The sequence below is a fragment of the Falco cherrug genome, chromosome Z, assembly GCF_023634085.1.
Source record: "Falco cherrug isolate bFalChe1 chromosome Z, bFalChe1.pri, whole genome shotgun sequence".
NCBI classification, from domain to species: domain Eukaryota; kingdom Metazoa; phylum Chordata; class Aves; order Falconiformes; family Falconidae; genus Falco; species Falco cherrug.
This window is the reverse complement of record NC_073720.1, coordinates 3609659-3626503: the sequence shown is the minus strand read 5'-3', so window position 1 is coordinate 3626503 and position 16845 is coordinate 3609659. Positions and strand designations below refer to the sequence as shown.

Genomic DNA, 16845 nt, shown 5'->3' with positions numbered 1-16845 from the left:
CTCTGCTGCTCCTCATGGCAAGCTGCCAGCGAAACACTGTGGGCAGGGAGGAGCAGGCAGGTCCTCCAGCCCTGCCTGCACTGCCCTTGGCATGAGGTGCCACCAAGCACCCCAGCCATGGTGCCCACGCTGGTGGCTCTCCCCAAGTCCTGTCTCCCAAAGGGCTGCAATGACAGCAGAGTCCCAGCTGTGCTCACTCAAAAAATAGCCTTAAAAACTGTTTGCCCTCATCATTCCAAAGAAAAGCTTGAAAATGCAGTGTTTTCCACTGCCCTACTTCTGCTGCACCACACATTTCAGCAGGTCCTCTCCTGCTGCCCCATCTTAGGTACCCCTCCATCACAACAGCCTCATGCTGTGGGGCTTCCCCAAAGTCCATCACCGAGCTGATTGTCTCCACACTGCCCCCATGGGCTTGTCTCCTCCCTCCCCACAGCTGAGGCTCATCCTCCAGCCACCTCCAGGTCAGACCCTTCACCTGCAGCTCATTAACTGTCTCCCAAATGCCCAGCCACCCTTACAAGCCCCACATCATGGTATCACCCATTTTTTCCAAATCTCTCTCTCTGTCTTGTTGTTTCAGTATCTCACCTATTGCATCCTCCCCTGCAAAAGGACCAGAACTCTCGCTTTATTCCTCAGCCAAAACGATCTCCATAGCTGAGCCATCTTTCACTCCCCTGTTCAGGCATAATGAGACAAGAAAGCCACAAATGTCATATTCTCATAAGTTAAGGTAAGACCACCCTGAAAGAAGCCCACAGTCTCTACTGTCTATATAAGTACTGATGGTACATCTTACTAAAAACAAAACCTTAGAGGAACCCCAACTAAACAACTGTCCGTAGACAAAAGTTCTCCTGCATCACACACGCACTTCAAGAGGGCTCAGGCAAGACTCAGCAAGAAGATGGATTGGGGAGCGCGGGAGTCAGGAAAGGATGAATATCATGGGACAGATCCACTCTACTGGGACTTCAAAAAAGCCAAATAACCTGAAGCCAAATTGCCAGCAGAAGCACCTGTATCAGACAGGAAGGCAAGCCCAACTGATGTCCCTCAGTACCAGCAAACGAGTGGCAGGGACAGCGGGGATTAGCCTGAACAGGGTGAAAAGGTTTTGACAGAGCCGAGGAGGGCTCACTGCCTCTCTACCCATCATCACACTGGGACTCAAAAGCCTCCTGCTTTAGTTGCCAGCGCATCCAAAGTTTGGTCCAGCCCCAGTCCAGGTACTCAAAGCTTATGGCAGAGAAAGGATGCCAGGTGGCACAAAGCCGGCCACAGACACTCGGTTTTGCCTGGAGACACGGGACACCCTCATCCAGAGCAATCTTCCCATGTGTGGGACCTCTGGGGCAGAGCAGAGATGCCCAGACCTAAAGGACAGCACTGATCATCGCTTCCTAGGCTTTGCACCAGACCATGAGCACACCTGCCAAGCAGTGGGCACGGATGAGAAGCCACCAAGTCCATCTTCAGCTGCTGTCAAACATCACAGCATCCCTTCAGCCCAAAGCAGTGTTGAGCCCAGCTCCGGGTCTGCTCTCCCTCTACAGACACCAATGCTCCTCTGCCTGCACCAGCCATAAAGCCCTCACCCCACAACCGGCTGTAAACAAGAAAATTGAAATTATCAATTGCAGCAGATACATCCAAGTCCTACTTTTCTTTTTTCAGATATCAGAGCTTGCTCCTCTTTAAGGCATTTTCATCGCAGCTTCCCAAGGCAGCATATCCTCATCTCCAGATGAGGAGACCACAGCATCTCCTGAATCCCACCAGGCCACATGCCATCCCCACCTGCACCCTGCACCCAGCACCATCTCTCAGAGCCACCCAGCAACCCGGGACAGTGTACAGCTGTGCACAGCTGCCTCACACAGCGGCAGCTCCCTGTTAACAGCACTCCAGCTTATTCAGCTGCCTCCACGTGAGCCGTGACAACCACAGCCATGCTATGCCCGAGCGACCTGCTCCGGTCATGGAAGATGCCTGCAGGAGAGCAAGACACCCTTGCACAGGCTTCTTTGAGCACTTGCTAAAACCCAAAGTTTGCCTTTTCATTCCTCTTTAAAATAAGAATTTCTAACCGTTCATGTCAAAATAATAAAAAATAAAACCAGCTCTCCACCCCCGTCCTTAGTTTAATATAAACTGGAAGACAGTGGGCTTTGCAAAGCTAGGCAGTGAGTTGGGTGATGGAAATGGCCTAGCTTTTTTCCATTGCATGCATTTTTGCAGGGTTAATGTGCAACCCCACCAGCGCCCCCATCTCCACCAGCAAAGCTGAGGGGGGGCTGGGAGCAAGCATGTAGCTTGGGGATTGCTTTTGGTGCCTTTGTCAGCTCTGAGCCTCAGTGAGCTACAGCCCTTTTGCAAACTAAAACTAGAAGCAGAATAGGGTGAGAAACGGTGCAGATGTCAGGTGACCTTGCACCAGCCTGCACAAAGTCACCTTACCGAGTGTGCCTCAACAAAGTGAGCCCCAAGTAAAGATTGAAGACCTGCCACTTCCACATGGATCAGATCTTGACCGAGAGGGGCTGCAAACCTCTCCCACAGGCCTCTGCCGTGTTCTGCCTGGATTGAAGAGGATTCCCTTTGAAGAGGATTCCCTTTTCCTTTCGCCCTCCTGAAGACTCATCTTGAGCAACTCCACCTCCAAAGAAAAGCAAAACCTGACCACTGTCCCTCTAGGAAACAGCCGCATACAGAGGCACGAGCACAGCCCCCTTCCCAAACCCAACCATGCAGTAAAGCCACTTACGCAATCCTCCCACCAGCATCCATCCCTCATCCATGAAGAAAAGCTGCTCCATGCAGATACACTGCCTCTTTACATTCCTAATGAATTGTTATTGATAACCTACACGTGCAGCTGGCTAGCCAACCAGCCGTGTCTGCAGTGGAGCCTCCTCTTGCTCAGCTGCTGAAGGATCTGACCTGGAGGTGGCTAGATGATGAGCTTTAGCTGCAGGGAGGGAGAGGGAGGGTGCACGGGAAGGTGTGGAGGGGAACATGCTGGTGATGGACTTTGGAGGAGCCTCACCAGCACAAGCCCAATGTGATGGAGAGGTGCCCAAGATGGGGGAGCAGAAGAGGACATCCCTGAGCATGCAGCACAGCAAGGAGGGAAGACTTAGCCCTTTAGGTCATCTCAGCCACCCAGGTGTCCCCCAGCAACTGAGTCACCAGACTCTCACTAGCCACCTCAGCCACCCAAGGCAGCACCAGCCCCAGGGCCAGCACGATGCAGGGAGCCCTGGGGAAACGTTGAGAGGCTGCGTGGAGCCGCCTGCTTCAGGTTGCACTGTCTAAACGTTTGCATATTTGGAACAACATAAAACCATCTCTTAATCTTAACAATAACAGCTTAAGAGCAAAAGAAAAGTGCAATGGCAAATATTTTGGGGGTGCACATCCCATGCTGAACCCACCACGGTGGTTGCCAAAACCCACAAAGATGTCCCTATCCCCAGGAGCTCATGGTGCAGCCTAAGATGAGGCAGAGCATGCAAGAAAAAGGTGTTCAGAAGTGGTATCCAGTGCAGCAGCAAAATGGTTTATGGTTGGGGTTTTTTTTTACAAGCCACACCTGCACATCATCCACCTATTCGTTCCCCTTCAGACTCATCCAAAGACTCACTACTTGCAAGACGCTTCCCAAAGAGGATCAATTTTGTTAAGAAAAAGAATAGAGCCCTAGGCAAAATTAGCTTTTTGTCTCCCAAACAGGCAATTATCTCTTGCAAAACTATGTAAGTCTAAAATGCAGGAGAGGCAACATTAAGCTTTACTAAAATGGTGCCTTTAAAGTACAAATTGTTGCAATGTGAAAATTAACATGGGGGATTTGCAGCCATGGAAAACTGGGACTACTTTTTACTTTATAGTTTCCAGGCATACAAGGCTCCAACAGAGATGACCCTAAAAAAACGACAACTACAGCTGTATTACATACAGCACCCCATTTTTTGATAATTTTAAAGGAGATGCAAATTAACTGCTTCCCCATTCCTCCCAAAGCCCCCATAGATACGCTCTAAACAGAACCAAGCAACCTGGATTCCCAAGGTATGCCTGTAATATATGTAAAACATAAACCAAACTACAACATACACTTAATATATGATGGCATGATGTGGCTAAAAATGTTCTTGGTGTTTATTAGGGACTGCCTACAGACAGAAATCCGGATGCTCTAACCTACATGGCAACCTGGGCATGCTAGATGAGCATCAAAACCTCTTCATTGCCCACCATCAATACACATAGCTATTAAGTAGACAGATGCAGACAGAGATTAAGAAACATTTTTTGACATCATTAGGACAGTCCTTGTAAAGGCTTCAGGATGCAATGAACTGAAAGGCAAAACAGACTTGAGATTTACATCCCAGATCAGGCTCCGGAGTGTGAAGCAATAACGGTAGTTTTGGATAGCACAGGCAGCAAACTGCGTCTAATGCGACTTCTTCAGACAGGCAAAGCAGGCAGGAATGAAGCAGGCACAGGTCTATGCAGATTCCAGCCCATGACACACTCGGCAAAGATTAAAAAGCTTAAGTGCCTTCTAAAGAACAAAAAAAAAAAAAAGTCCCTTTGGTCATTCATTCATTTATTTTATATGAAGAAAGAAAGTAAGCAGCATCTCCTAGAGCAGTTTCAGGGATGCCCCTCCTGCATGTCTGCTCTCCCCTACAGCCATCAAAAGAACTGAGCTGAAGGTGAAGCAGTTTTCCAGGGGCAGGGAAGCACATAGCTCTGGAAATCCCATGGAAAAATGGATTCGTTCTCATGCCTGAGCATGTCATACCCTCAACCTCTCCTGACACTGAGATCACCAGCATGCCCCCATCCAGGACCACAGCTGGCACGAAACCATCCCAGCATTTTGCAGGAAACGCTGTGCATAAATGCCTGCACAAAACAAATGCAAAATTATGCTACTAATTTGCATGTGTAATTACTATGAATTAGTATGCATTTGGCCAATTAGATTCCCTCCTTGCATGCATGCTGTTTCTAAATTCAGGCCTCATCATGGAGTGATCTCCTGGTGTGATAAGCAGTCCAGCCGATGGGCTGTCTCCAGGTTCCACTCTCCACCTCAAGATCACCCTCCAGATCCTTCCATCAGAAGTACAGGCTGAAAACCCTCACTGATACCAGACAGCTTTCAAGAAATGCACAGGATTTTATCTATAAGGGACCTCTGAGATGACCTAACCTCACCCCCACCCAAAAAGCAGATCTTCAGTAAGTCCACATGTGACATCTGAGCTAAAGAACATTTTTCAGGACACCTGATCCTGAACAAAAGATGATAGAGAACCTATATTGTCCCTACGCAAGCATGTCAAGTGGTCAAGCATTGGAACAGGCTGTCCAAGGAGGTGGTGGAATCAACATCCTTGGAGGTGTTTAAAAATGTGTAGATGCAGTGCTTACAGACATGGTTTAGTGGTGGACTTGGCAGTCTTGGGTTAACAATTGGACTCTATGATCTTAAAGGTCTTTTCCAAGCCAATGATTCTATGATTCTATGATTTGGTACATCCAGTTAGAAGATACAATGGGAATACCTTTACTACTCATCCACAGCACACGTGCTCCAAGGACTGAGAGGGTATCGGAGAGGAACAGCCACCCCCACCGACTTGGAGGCAGCATGTTTCTTCAGACTCCTTTTTCACCTCTAGAAGCAACGTGGCAGAGTCCAGCTGAAGAAATAACGAAGAAGAGCCTCCCAATAAGCCTGGTTTGAAGGCATCCCTGTGGGACCAGGTGGGCTGCATGGATCTGAGGTAACAGAGAGCAGGAGAGATGGCTTGACACTACTCCTCACCCTTCACCAGGTCTTCTCCTGGGGCTGGGGACCCCATTGACAAGAAGCCACTCTTCTACGCAGAGCTTCTTCACCTCCAGTGACTGCAGAGGTCCAGAGTTCATGACAGAGAGAGTAGCCCAGCAAGCTGTGAAGCCCATTTTGGGGAGCCCAGGGGCTAGCAGAGGAGTGTGGCTGTGCCAGACCCCCTTGGCTGTGCAGCATTTTCCTGCTGGTGAGAAGGAGGAGGAGGAGGAGGAGGACAGGAGCACTGGGGAATGACCAAGTCCCATTAACAGCACTGAGGCTGTCAAGCAACTAGGAGGCACCGGCATGTGATAATAGGGACCAGGGTCAAAATTGCAGCAGCACTGAGTCGAGGTGGGTGAAAAGAGGCTTGACACCATACGGGGTTAACCCCCACACACCTACTGGCCACCCCTGAACCCAATATCAGGCCCCCAAGGACCATCTCATGAGGGATGCTCATGCAGCAGGACCACCTATGAAGTGAGGATACCCTGACTTATTACACCAAGGAAGGCATTGCCACCATGTGTTGGGTGGGGTGAAGGGGAGTGTTATCTCCCAAAAGTCCTGCTGCCAGCACCCTGATCGCCCACCCTCACTCCCCACATCTCCATCCCTTTTATCCAGCACCCCCGGGCAGCAACAATGGAAAGTTACAGCAGATTTCCCTTCCAACACTGCAATAACTCCTGCCAAAACAGAGGAAACTTGCTCAAGACTGGTAGGTGACTTTAATTTCCTCCTCAGATTTTTTTTTTTTTTTTGGGGGGGGGGGGGGAGGGAGGGGTGTGATTTTCTTATTTAACACCTTTGCCTGCTTTTGAGCTACACTTCCCAGAAGAGAAGCAATCCCAATGGCTTGTGCATCTGCAGATGCCCAAAGAAGGGAGGCTCAGCACCTGGCACAGCAGCATCTTCCCCAATTACTCATGTTTCAAAATCAAAAGTGCCTTTTTCCTCTATTACCCCCCCTAAAACCAAGTGATCCTGCTGTTCACCTTGGCCACATGACAAACAGTCCCAATATCACATATTTTTTTTGCAGCTGTGCAGAAAGTGCATCCTGGGGAAGTGGTCCAGGTCCGATACAGATCACCGTGTGAAGAGCCACTCAGCATCACCAACTCTGAGATGCCACCACCCTAAGCATATCCACAGCCAGGGCTGATGGCACTTTGCCCCAGGGCTTTGCTAAAGGCTCCGACATGTTCCTCTAAAGAAGTCTCAGGTCTGTAGTTCACTATTGGTGTAAATAAAGTGACCTCCAAAGCTACATCAGCAACTGCTGTGAAGACATCCTCCTACCCCCTGCTTCTCCCTAGAACGATGCACGTTTAAAACATGCTGTGTTTTAACACGATAGTTTTTCAACCTCTTGCTCTAAGCTGGGATTGCATGCTGCAAACAAGAACAAACAGGTATTTTACAAGGATGGCCAGGCATTTCTTTACAATTCAAAGCCCGATAAAGATAACGGGGCTTAGAATAACCCTGCACACACAGTCCCAAAGAAGGTATGGTCCTGAAATCAATGGACTAGCCAGGCGAATAAAATCACTCATGCTAGGAAGTGTTGCGAGCTCAGTCCATAATAAAAGACATAAAAAAAAGGCATTAAAAAATAACACAGTTGGTGCTGCAGGAGTACGTACGCACATGTACATATGAAGCTGCTGAAGTGGGATACTCCAGTCACATCAACAGCCCAAAAAAAGAAGTTAACACCCTCTTTTTTCATATTTTGAAGGTGAATCATAAAATGAGTTACTTGTAAACTGACACTAAATTAATTTACAAGTTGATGTTTATTTTTTGAAGCCCATCATTATTATGGGTTGTTGCAACAGAGGGAAGACACAGTCACTCAATATGAGTGATCAGCAGACTTCGTTTATTGTCTCTTACAGTCACCTTTTATGCCTTGTTATAATTAGCTCATACATATTACAAAAGTTAAGCTCATTATTGGTTAGTTGCCTAAATACCAAGCCCGCCCCTAGTTTCTCTTCTGTAGTTTTCTGTTCCCACCTGCAACATTCTTTTCCCACCAAAATCTTCCTGTTATTGTGTAACAAGAACAGCCAAAGTCAGTATATTTTGCTTTACTTCAGCTAGGCTGAGAGCGATGTGCATTTTTGTTCAGCCAGCTGGACTATGTCTATGTGACCCTTTTCAGCTAGCCAGTTATCCACAATGGGTCACTTTAAATTTACAACCTGAGCCCAGTAAATTAATGCATCGGCTCAGTAATTGAATGCTATCAAAGGGCTCATTTATAGCCTTATCATTTGAAACAGCGATTGTTAAAGAAACCCTGCTGCTTGTTTCCAGCTTGCAGCTTCACATGGCATCTCTATGCTTCTCAACAGGCTGACCAAGAAGTATCTGTCTTCTTGGAAAGGAATAAAAAAGACTCCAAAATTGTATATCAGGGATTAATTTAACCAATCCAGGGCACCGGCCAACACCAAGTCTGCACCAACGTCTGGTGCCTTTGGGTTGAAGAGAAGACCACGGTCCTCAATACCAAATTCCAGCCTCAAAAAAAAACTCCAAGGTGCAAACATCTGAAAAAAGGACGATTTATAAAGGCAAGGCTGACAAGAGGAGCACTGCTGGCAGACGGATAATGCAATAACAACGCTGCCTGCAAATCCCCGCTGAGCAACTTCAGTGACTATCATCAGTCATGTTTCTCTTCTTCTCTGTTTAATTGACAATCAAGATGCTTAAAAGCGACAATGAATACCCCGAATGTTTTCTCTCACATCACCATGATTAACTTATAGAACTTAATTCTCAAGTTGCAAATGGTCACAGTTTTGACCACGCAGTTTTGGTGAATCTTCTGGACTTTAACCTCAAGCTCATTGTTGACCTAGCTGAGGTCACCATGCTCCTGCCACCCTTTTTTGCTTTTACTTTGATCGTGTGCCCATCACAGAGCAAGGCAACCTAAAAATAAACCCCCCAAAGGCATTTATATTTAAAAGTTGCCAATGGCTTTTACTGGTGTCCCTGTGCCAAGGTACAACATCCTCTACAGAAAGGCTCATCTTCATTGCAGTCATGGAGTTCATCACCTGCCAATTAGCTTCAGGTCCATACATTTGCTGATTTGGTTACTCTCATCAGATTTGATCAAGCATGCAAATCTTCAGGTCTTACGCTCGGCAAAACCTGGAGAAAGGAGAAGGCCTGAGCCAATAAATAAATAAAAATACTATTTTGGGATTAAACTGAAAAAAGAGGGCAAGAAGTAAACTTTTCTCCTCCCTCCCAACCTCCTCCTCTGCTGCGTGTAGTTAAACATGATGCAATGAGAAGGTTAAGGTAGCATGGAAAGGCTCTTTCCACGGGAACAGAGACCAAGGGGTCCCATGGAGCAAAGGCCACCTTGCAGGCTGGTAGATCCCAGACACGCTAGACCCAAATTCTGCAAGAAGTAGTGACAACAGGCTTGGAGACACCACTTTCCTGAGCAAATGAGTAACCTGTAAGGTTACTCGGGACTTTCTTGAGCATCAGTCACCCATAACTCAAAAGGACCCATGTCCCCCTTGGGGGTGCTTGGCTGGCAGAGGTGACAACTGTCAGATAAGCCGTAGAGCTGCTGGTTTTGCCCACTGGAAGACATAAATAAAATGTCCATGTCATATTCATAGGGAGTGTCCTGTCCAGTTTCCAGTGAAGTTCATCCTATTGCTGGACTCAAATTTTCCCTGCAGCTCCAAGTGGCGGCAGTAATTCTCCATTTCAGGTCCCGAAGCATCGTGTAGATTTGTTATTAAACAGCTGATGCTGCCTTGAAGCCTGGAAGCGGCGTTTTATGTGCATGTGAGTTTACAGAACATTTGGGTGTCATTTCTGATGAATGGCCCTGCATAAATGTTAGATCTCCAACCGTTGCTCTTGCAAATACTATTATTTTTTTTCTTATTTATTTGTATTGCAGTAATTCATTCAGGTGCCAACCATGACTGAGTCCGTGCTATCAATAAGCAGCTTGACAGCAGCAGCAAGTGGCAGCACTGGCTCTACAGACCGCATGGGAGAACAGGAAGCATCGTGGTTGGTGTTGATGGGGAATGGAGGTAAAAATAGATGATGTCCCCAAATCCCAAGGAAAACCCCAGCAAAACAAACAGAGAGAGAACCCCGACCCACAGAGCACCCATCTAAGTGTTTAACCAGAAGAGGACCACAGAAGTCCCACCTCTGGCAGAACAAGGAGTCTCAGTCAGACCTTTCATATTGAGATGTGTGTCCCACCAAAACACCTGGACCATGACAAGGGCAACTAAAGGCCATCAGCTCACGCCTCTGCAAAGCCAGTCCCAGATAAAGGTGTCTTAGCTGGGACAGCCTCCCTACCCACCCCAGAGACCTGCTTCCCTGCAGGAACGCTAAGCACACCCAATGCACGCTCCAGCACTGGTTTCTATGAACCGGCAGGATGAGATGCTATCAGTCCATACTGCTTCTCTTCTCTACAGAGTGCCCCGAGGCAGCATGCAAGCTGCTGGTGAGTGATGCTGAAACGGTGGGTGGATCTGCAGTATCCCAGCTCTAGTCTGGCAAGGTGCAGACCTGCACCACCCTTGACAAAGCCAACATGCTGTCCAAAAGCAGGCTGAGGTGGCCCACTGGCACCTATGGGGATGTGGGCTAACTCCACATCTGTGGCCAGGCGCAGTGTACCTCCTCTACCTGTGCCAGCTGTTCACCCCACTGCATGAATGACCACAAGTGTGGACAATCACCATGGCCATGGGTGACAGTGAACTGCTGCCGCCCCAAGCCACAGCAGCCGAATTGTCACCAGGATGGGCTGGATCTCCAAGCCATGGAGGTCTGCCAAGATCCTAGTCCCACTCCCTGGGAATTGTACCACTATAGGTAACGGAGGCAGAGCTGGCTTCTGGTTCTCCTTGCCACCAGGAAGAGGCAGTGTCATCTCACCCTTTGATTTCCTTCGAAGCCCTGATTTTGTAGCAACTCCCTTTGTTCCTGGAGGTCCACTGCAGAGGAAACCAGCAGCCTGGCAAGCCCCAACACTCCCCACCCACCTGCTCCTTCCTCCTCCTCCAAAAACAAATGTAAATCCTTTCAGACCAAGCAGCTTAGATAAATAAGCCAAGGCACCTCCTCCCAAGGAGGATAATGGAGAACTAAGATCTAATTAAATAAGTGAAACAGATTCCGTAGAACGGGGAGGGTTGTTTCTTTGAGCTGGTCATGGTGAGATTAAAAGCAGAGCGAGACCTGGATCCCTTTTCACCAAAGTGCTGTAAAACGAGTGGCACAGACCCAGCAGAGCTTAAAATACACGGCAGGGCACACCCTTCCCTCCAAACACACCTGCCGCTTCCCCACCCCCCATCCCCCCCCCCCCCCCTTTTTCTCTACCACATCCTCTCTGGAAAAGCCAAACTTCATTCATTACAGAAACCAAACTATTTCCTTTTTTATTCTAATATTTCCTTTTTTTTTCTAGGCGACCATCTGGGAGTGGGGAGAGGAAAGGAAGCCCTGGAGCTTTTCAGACACAATAAATAATAAAAAAAAAAAGTATAATTAAAACCAAAAAGCATAAACAAACAAACCACGTTACCCAGAATAATGACTTTGGGGAAAAGTGCCAAAAAAATTGTATAAGCTGCTGGAGAGTGGCAGGAGAAGAGAACGGAGAGTCCTTGCTGCCGAGGAGACCATGCTGCCACGGTGGGACAGCGGCTGGGACATCAGGAATGTTCTGTCTGGGTGAGCCAGGGAGGAGCAGGGTTTCACATACATTTAGCTGCCTAAATATGCCTTCAGGCACGTAGTTCTGGTACTTGCAAAGCCCCGGTCTAGGCAAACTCAGATCCTTTTATAATTGCCCCTCTACTGCTCTGGTGAGACCCCCCTGCAGTGCTGCATCCAGCTCTGGGGTCCTCAGCACAGGGAGGACAGGGACCTGCTGGAGCAGGGCCAGAGGAGGCCACGGGGATGGTCAGAGGCCGGGGCACCCCTGCTGGGAGGACAGGCTGGGAGAGCTGGGGTTGTCCAGCCCGGAGAGGAGAAGGCTCCGGGGAGACCTTACTGCAGCCTTCCAGCACTTAGAGGGGGCTTAGGAGAAAGATGGGGACAGAGTTTTTAGCAGGGCCTGTCGCGACAGGACAAGGGGCATGGTTTTAAACTCAGCGAGGAGGGATTCAGACTAGACGGAAGAAATGTTTTACGCTGGGGGTGGTGAGACACTGGCACAGGCGGCCCAGAGAGGTGCCCGATGGCCCATCCCTGGGAACATCCAAGGCCAGGCTGCACGGGCTCTGAGCAACCTGATCCAGCTGAAGGTGTCCCTGCCCATGGCAGGGGGCTGGACTAGATCCACCTGCACCGATACTGGGGGTTGCCCTGACCAAGGTGCAGAACCTTGAACTTGGCCTTGGTGAACCTCATGAGGTTCACACAGGCCCACTTCTCGAGCTTGTCCAGGTCCCTCTGGATGGCATCCCATCCCTCAGGCACCAGCCGCACCACTCAGCTTGGTGTCATCTGCAAATATAAACCCCTCAGAGCTATTCTTGTTTTATAGCTTCATCATTTTCAGCAGCAGCATGAAATATTCTGTAACGATGACAAAAAGGGGGCATGCAGGGCAGTCAGCATTACCCTCTAGAACCAAGCTGATGTTCTGAAAAATGAGGAGCGCAGAGGGATGCAACTATTGTTCCTGTCCTAGGAAGGAAGCATTCTTGGGGGGATGCCTTACACCTAAGGGTTTCACCCCTGATACAGCACCCTAAAAATAACAGGGTGCAAGAGCCACATGAAAATTATGGTGAGGCTGAAGGGGCTAGCATGCAGCATTGAGACAGGGCTAGCTGAAAACACGGGTAGCGCAGGCAGCCACACTCCTGAGATACTGACACTGCAGCAAAGACAAATGACTGGCCCAAGGCCACGCAGCGAGGCAGCATCCCCTCTACATGACTTTCAGTCCCTGCTCTGGCACAGGATCACTAAGGGATCCTTCAACAAAATGTTATATTGCCTTCGAAATTGTGTGATTTATTTTATGCCCATACACACTCACACACATAAATGTACATTCTTTTTTCCCTTCCTTCTTTCTTCTCTATCCAGACACACTCAAAGCACATCTCAAAACCTCTCTGAATAACCAGAAAAAGTAAAAACTTCTTATTCTCTGCTAAAGAAAAACTCATAGGGGGCTGACTTGACTCCAGGAGCTGAGGTTTCACATGCTGCCAACAGTCCCACCTGGCAAATCTGCACCTGTATTTACAATCGCACACTGGAGATACTGCAAATATTTCCTAGAAGCTATAAAACCCATCCCAACGATGGCAAGGGGAGTGGGGATTAGCCGAAGTCTGTCACTTGGAGAAGTCACACTGGTGGAGATCCATCCAGGTAATCCATCTTTCTCCTGTGTTACACAATGACACAGTAATGGCCGGCCCGGAGGGATTTCCTTTAGGAAAACTCAACTGTTACTAAAATGGTAAGTTAATACCAAGCAAGAACTCAGCTGCCGTTAGACCGAAGGATGAGCACGACAGGAAATAAAATATTACAGTCCCTGTTCAAATATTTTTATTTATAAGAGCAGAAATAAATAGACCTATCTGCAGGCTGCGAAGAGAGGAGGCTGAGATTAAAAGAAAAGAATAAACCTGCACACATCGATTCCTTCTTTGCCATTTTTCCTAATAAATAGCCCAGCACAGCTGTGCTGATGGGTAGTTGGGGTGGAGGAGGGCATGCTACTCAGCTCTCACAGGGACACAGAACATAAATCTGAGCTCAGGCTCTGCCCTTTAGTGTTGATTAAAAAAAATAATAATAAAAAAAAATTAAGAAGAAAGGAAGAAAGCCAGAAAAGTTATGTGGCTAATAAAGGGCTCTATTGTGCCATCAATTTTTTAAGCTTTAATGATTTCAGGAGGAAGTTCAGCTCAGCAATCAATAGCACAATATGGGAAGGAGGGCTTGGAGGAAATTCAGAGCCAGAGCTGCGGCGAGGGCTGGCGGAAAGGGGGGTTCAGAGGAAGGGGGTTCCCCTTGCACGCGGCAGAGGGGGGCTCCCAGGAGCCCACACAGGCTGGTGACCTCTGTCCTGCACAGCTCCCCACCCTCTTTAGCCAGCGCAGTGCGAGCTCCCCCTCCTGCTGCACAGCATGTGTGGCCAGGGGACATTTGGGGATGGTAGGACTGCTGCCAGTGGTGCGGGAGGGGGCAATGCACCCACGCTGGCTGGGATGCTTTCCCCACACTCCCTGAACCAGGACTGAGCCTGTCCCCAGGGATGCTTAGCCCACGCTCTCTGCACCCAGGTTGTGCCATCCCAGGGATGCTTGCCCCACACTAAGCCCATCCCAGGGATGCTCATCCCACGCTCCCTGCACCCAGGCTGAGCCCATTCCAGGGATGGTCACCCCATGCTCCCCATACCTGGGATGAACACACCCCATGGATGCTTGCCCCACACTGAGCTCAACCCAGGGAAGCTCGCCCCACGCTCTCTGCGCCCAGGCTGAGCCCGTCTCAGGGATCCTCACTCCACACTGAGCTCATCTCAGGGATGCTCACCCCACACTGAACCCGTCCCAGGGATGCTCGCCCCACACTTCCCACACCCGCGCTGAGCCAGTCCCAGGGATGCTCACACTGCACTGAGCCCACCCCAGGGATGCTCGCCCCACGCTGAGCCCATCCCAGGGGTGCTCACTAGTCCCTCGCATGCAGGCAGCCCCCCAGGTCCCCCTCCCCCGGGCAGCCTGCTCAGAGGGCAGCCAGCCCCACTCCTGCCCGCTGCAGGACCACGCGCTGGCAGACGTACCGCATCTCCGAGGCTCGGTGCTGCTGCCGGGGAGCCAGGATGCAGGGTTATCCAGGGAAGGGGGATCGCGCCAGGCAAACCTAAGTGACACGGTAACACGCATCAGCGGTGACAACGCCTCGCCCGAGGTGCCACCTTAAACCCCCTGCGCAAGCCACAGCCGCCTCCTTAGGCGGGCTCAGGCAGAAGCCGGAGAAATAACGGGAATAAAAACCCATCGAGGAGTCCCCAACGCGGGGGGGAACTGAGCCGCCTGGTCCCTGTCCCCCCCAGTAGAAGGTGCAGAGGAGAAGGGATGGGGTCGCCCCCCACAGCCTGTCTCCTGTCTTTAATTAGAAGTAAAAGCTGATACTCTCAGTCTGCGTGCGCGCCGGCTGCGGCGTGAGCAACCGCAGGCAGCAGGAACTCCAGCAAAAGTTTTGCCACGATAAATAAAATAACAATAAAAATGAAGAATAATAATTAATCAACGACAAATTTTAAAAATAATCATTATTATTATTGAAGAAAAAGAGGGACGGGGGTGGGGACAGTAGACCTGGGAGCGGCGGTGGGAGCGGTGCTGCCTCTCCGGGATGCGGCCGGCAGAACCGGGCGCCCTCGCCGGGTCCCTGGGAGGGGGGAAGGGAGGATGGGGGGATGGGGGGGGCGCCTGCCCACGCAGGACGGTCGACGCAGGGCGGGGAGGAATGGAGCTGGGGGGGGGGGGGGGGGGGGGGATGGGGGGCACGTTTCGCCGGTGCACCCCTCCGCTCCCCCCGTCCGTGAAGGCGGCAACCAGGGACCCCGTGTGTGTCGCCGTCCCCCCGCCGCGCCACGGGAATGCCGGTGGGAGGAAATGGGGCGCTTTGGGAAGATGCAATAAAATAAGGAACTTACCGTCTAAAACGAAATTAAAAGGGAGGGAGCCCCGGGGGGAGCGACGGCGCCGCCGGCGGGACGGGACGGGGCGGCGGTACCTCAGGCACCTCAGGGCGGGCAGCACCCCAGGGGGGTGGCGGTGCCTCGGGGAGGTGGCCGTCCCTCAGGGCGGTGGCGTCTGAGGGGGGCACACACAGACACACGCACACACGACAGGGACACGGACCCACCTGCGTGCCGGCAGCCGCCTGCCCGCCCGCCCCGTCCGGCGGTGGCGGCGCTGACCCGCGGCTCCCGGCGGCTCCCGGCGGCGGCGAGCGAAGGGCCCGGATGTCGGTAGCCCGCTCCCTCCCCTCAGCGCGGCTCGCCCCCCCTCCGCCGCCGCCCCCGCCGCCGCAGCCCGGGGCGGGTCCCACCCCCGCCGGGGGGGGGGGGGGGGGGGGGGTCACCGGGGAGGGGCGGGGGGGGGGGGGGGGAGGGACGAGGGGTCCCGCCGTCCCGCCCGCCCCGTCGGGGCGCCGGGCGCTGCCACGTGGGACCGGCGCGGGGGGGGGGGGGCGCCTTTCCCTCCCTGCTCCCCCCCCGCGGCGGGCTTGACAGGTCCACGCGACCAAACAAACCGCGGCGGACAGGCGGGCGGAGCAGCCAATCAACGGTGGAAGGGCGGGCGGAACAGCCAATCGTAAAAGGGGGGGTGGGGCCTGCCGCCGCCTGAGGGGAGCGGGTTGGCCGCGGCGCCCCGGGGTCTGAGCGCAGCCCCCTCCCCTGCGCCTCAGGGCCGGGGCGGCGGGGACCGCTGCCCGCCTTCCCTTCGCGGCCCTCGGCGCTGTTTGAGGGGAGGTGGCGGCCACCAGCACGAGCGGGGGCTGTCGCCGGGGGGCACGGGCGGGACGTGGAGGCGCGATCCCCTCAGCCCCGCCGCAGGCTGTGCCTGAGGGAGCGGGGGAGAGCCTGCCCAGGGGCTGGGCTGAGGGCTGGCATCAGGCGCTGGCACGGCAAACGGGCAGAGTTTGGGGAAGACGGTGCTGGGAAGGGGGAACTCGCTGGTGTCCACCTTCACCCCGCTGCCACTGATCACCGGCATGAGGGTGGCTGTAGGAGGTTTGCAAGGCTGAGTGTGCAAATGCCATGGCCTCTAGAGAAAAACTGAAGAGGAAAAAACCCAGTCGTGTCCTGAACTATTAAATAATTCCAGCCAAATAAACCATTAGAGAGAAAAAAACCGCAAACTGGCAGCGCTGCTCCAGCATCCAAGACCCCCAGGACCCACAGG

General features: G+C 51.6%; 1 protein-coding gene across 2 annotated transcripts in view; it reads right to left on the bottom strand.

Annotated features, from left to right (window-relative positions):
* Positions 1 to 15915, bottom strand: part of ZBTB7C (zinc finger and BTB domain containing 7C) — a 164213-nt gene extending 148298 nt beyond the window's left edge. For both annotated transcript variants that reach the window (XM_055698880.1, XM_055698879.1), the window contains exons 1-2: positions 15803 to 15915; positions 14712 to 14791 (exon numbers count right to left, since the gene is read on the bottom strand). The gene's annotated coding sequence lies outside the window, so the exon portion shown is untranslated. The remainder of the gene's footprint in view (positions 1 to 14711; positions 14792 to 15802) is intronic.
* Positions 15916 to 16845: the final 930 nt, after the last annotated feature.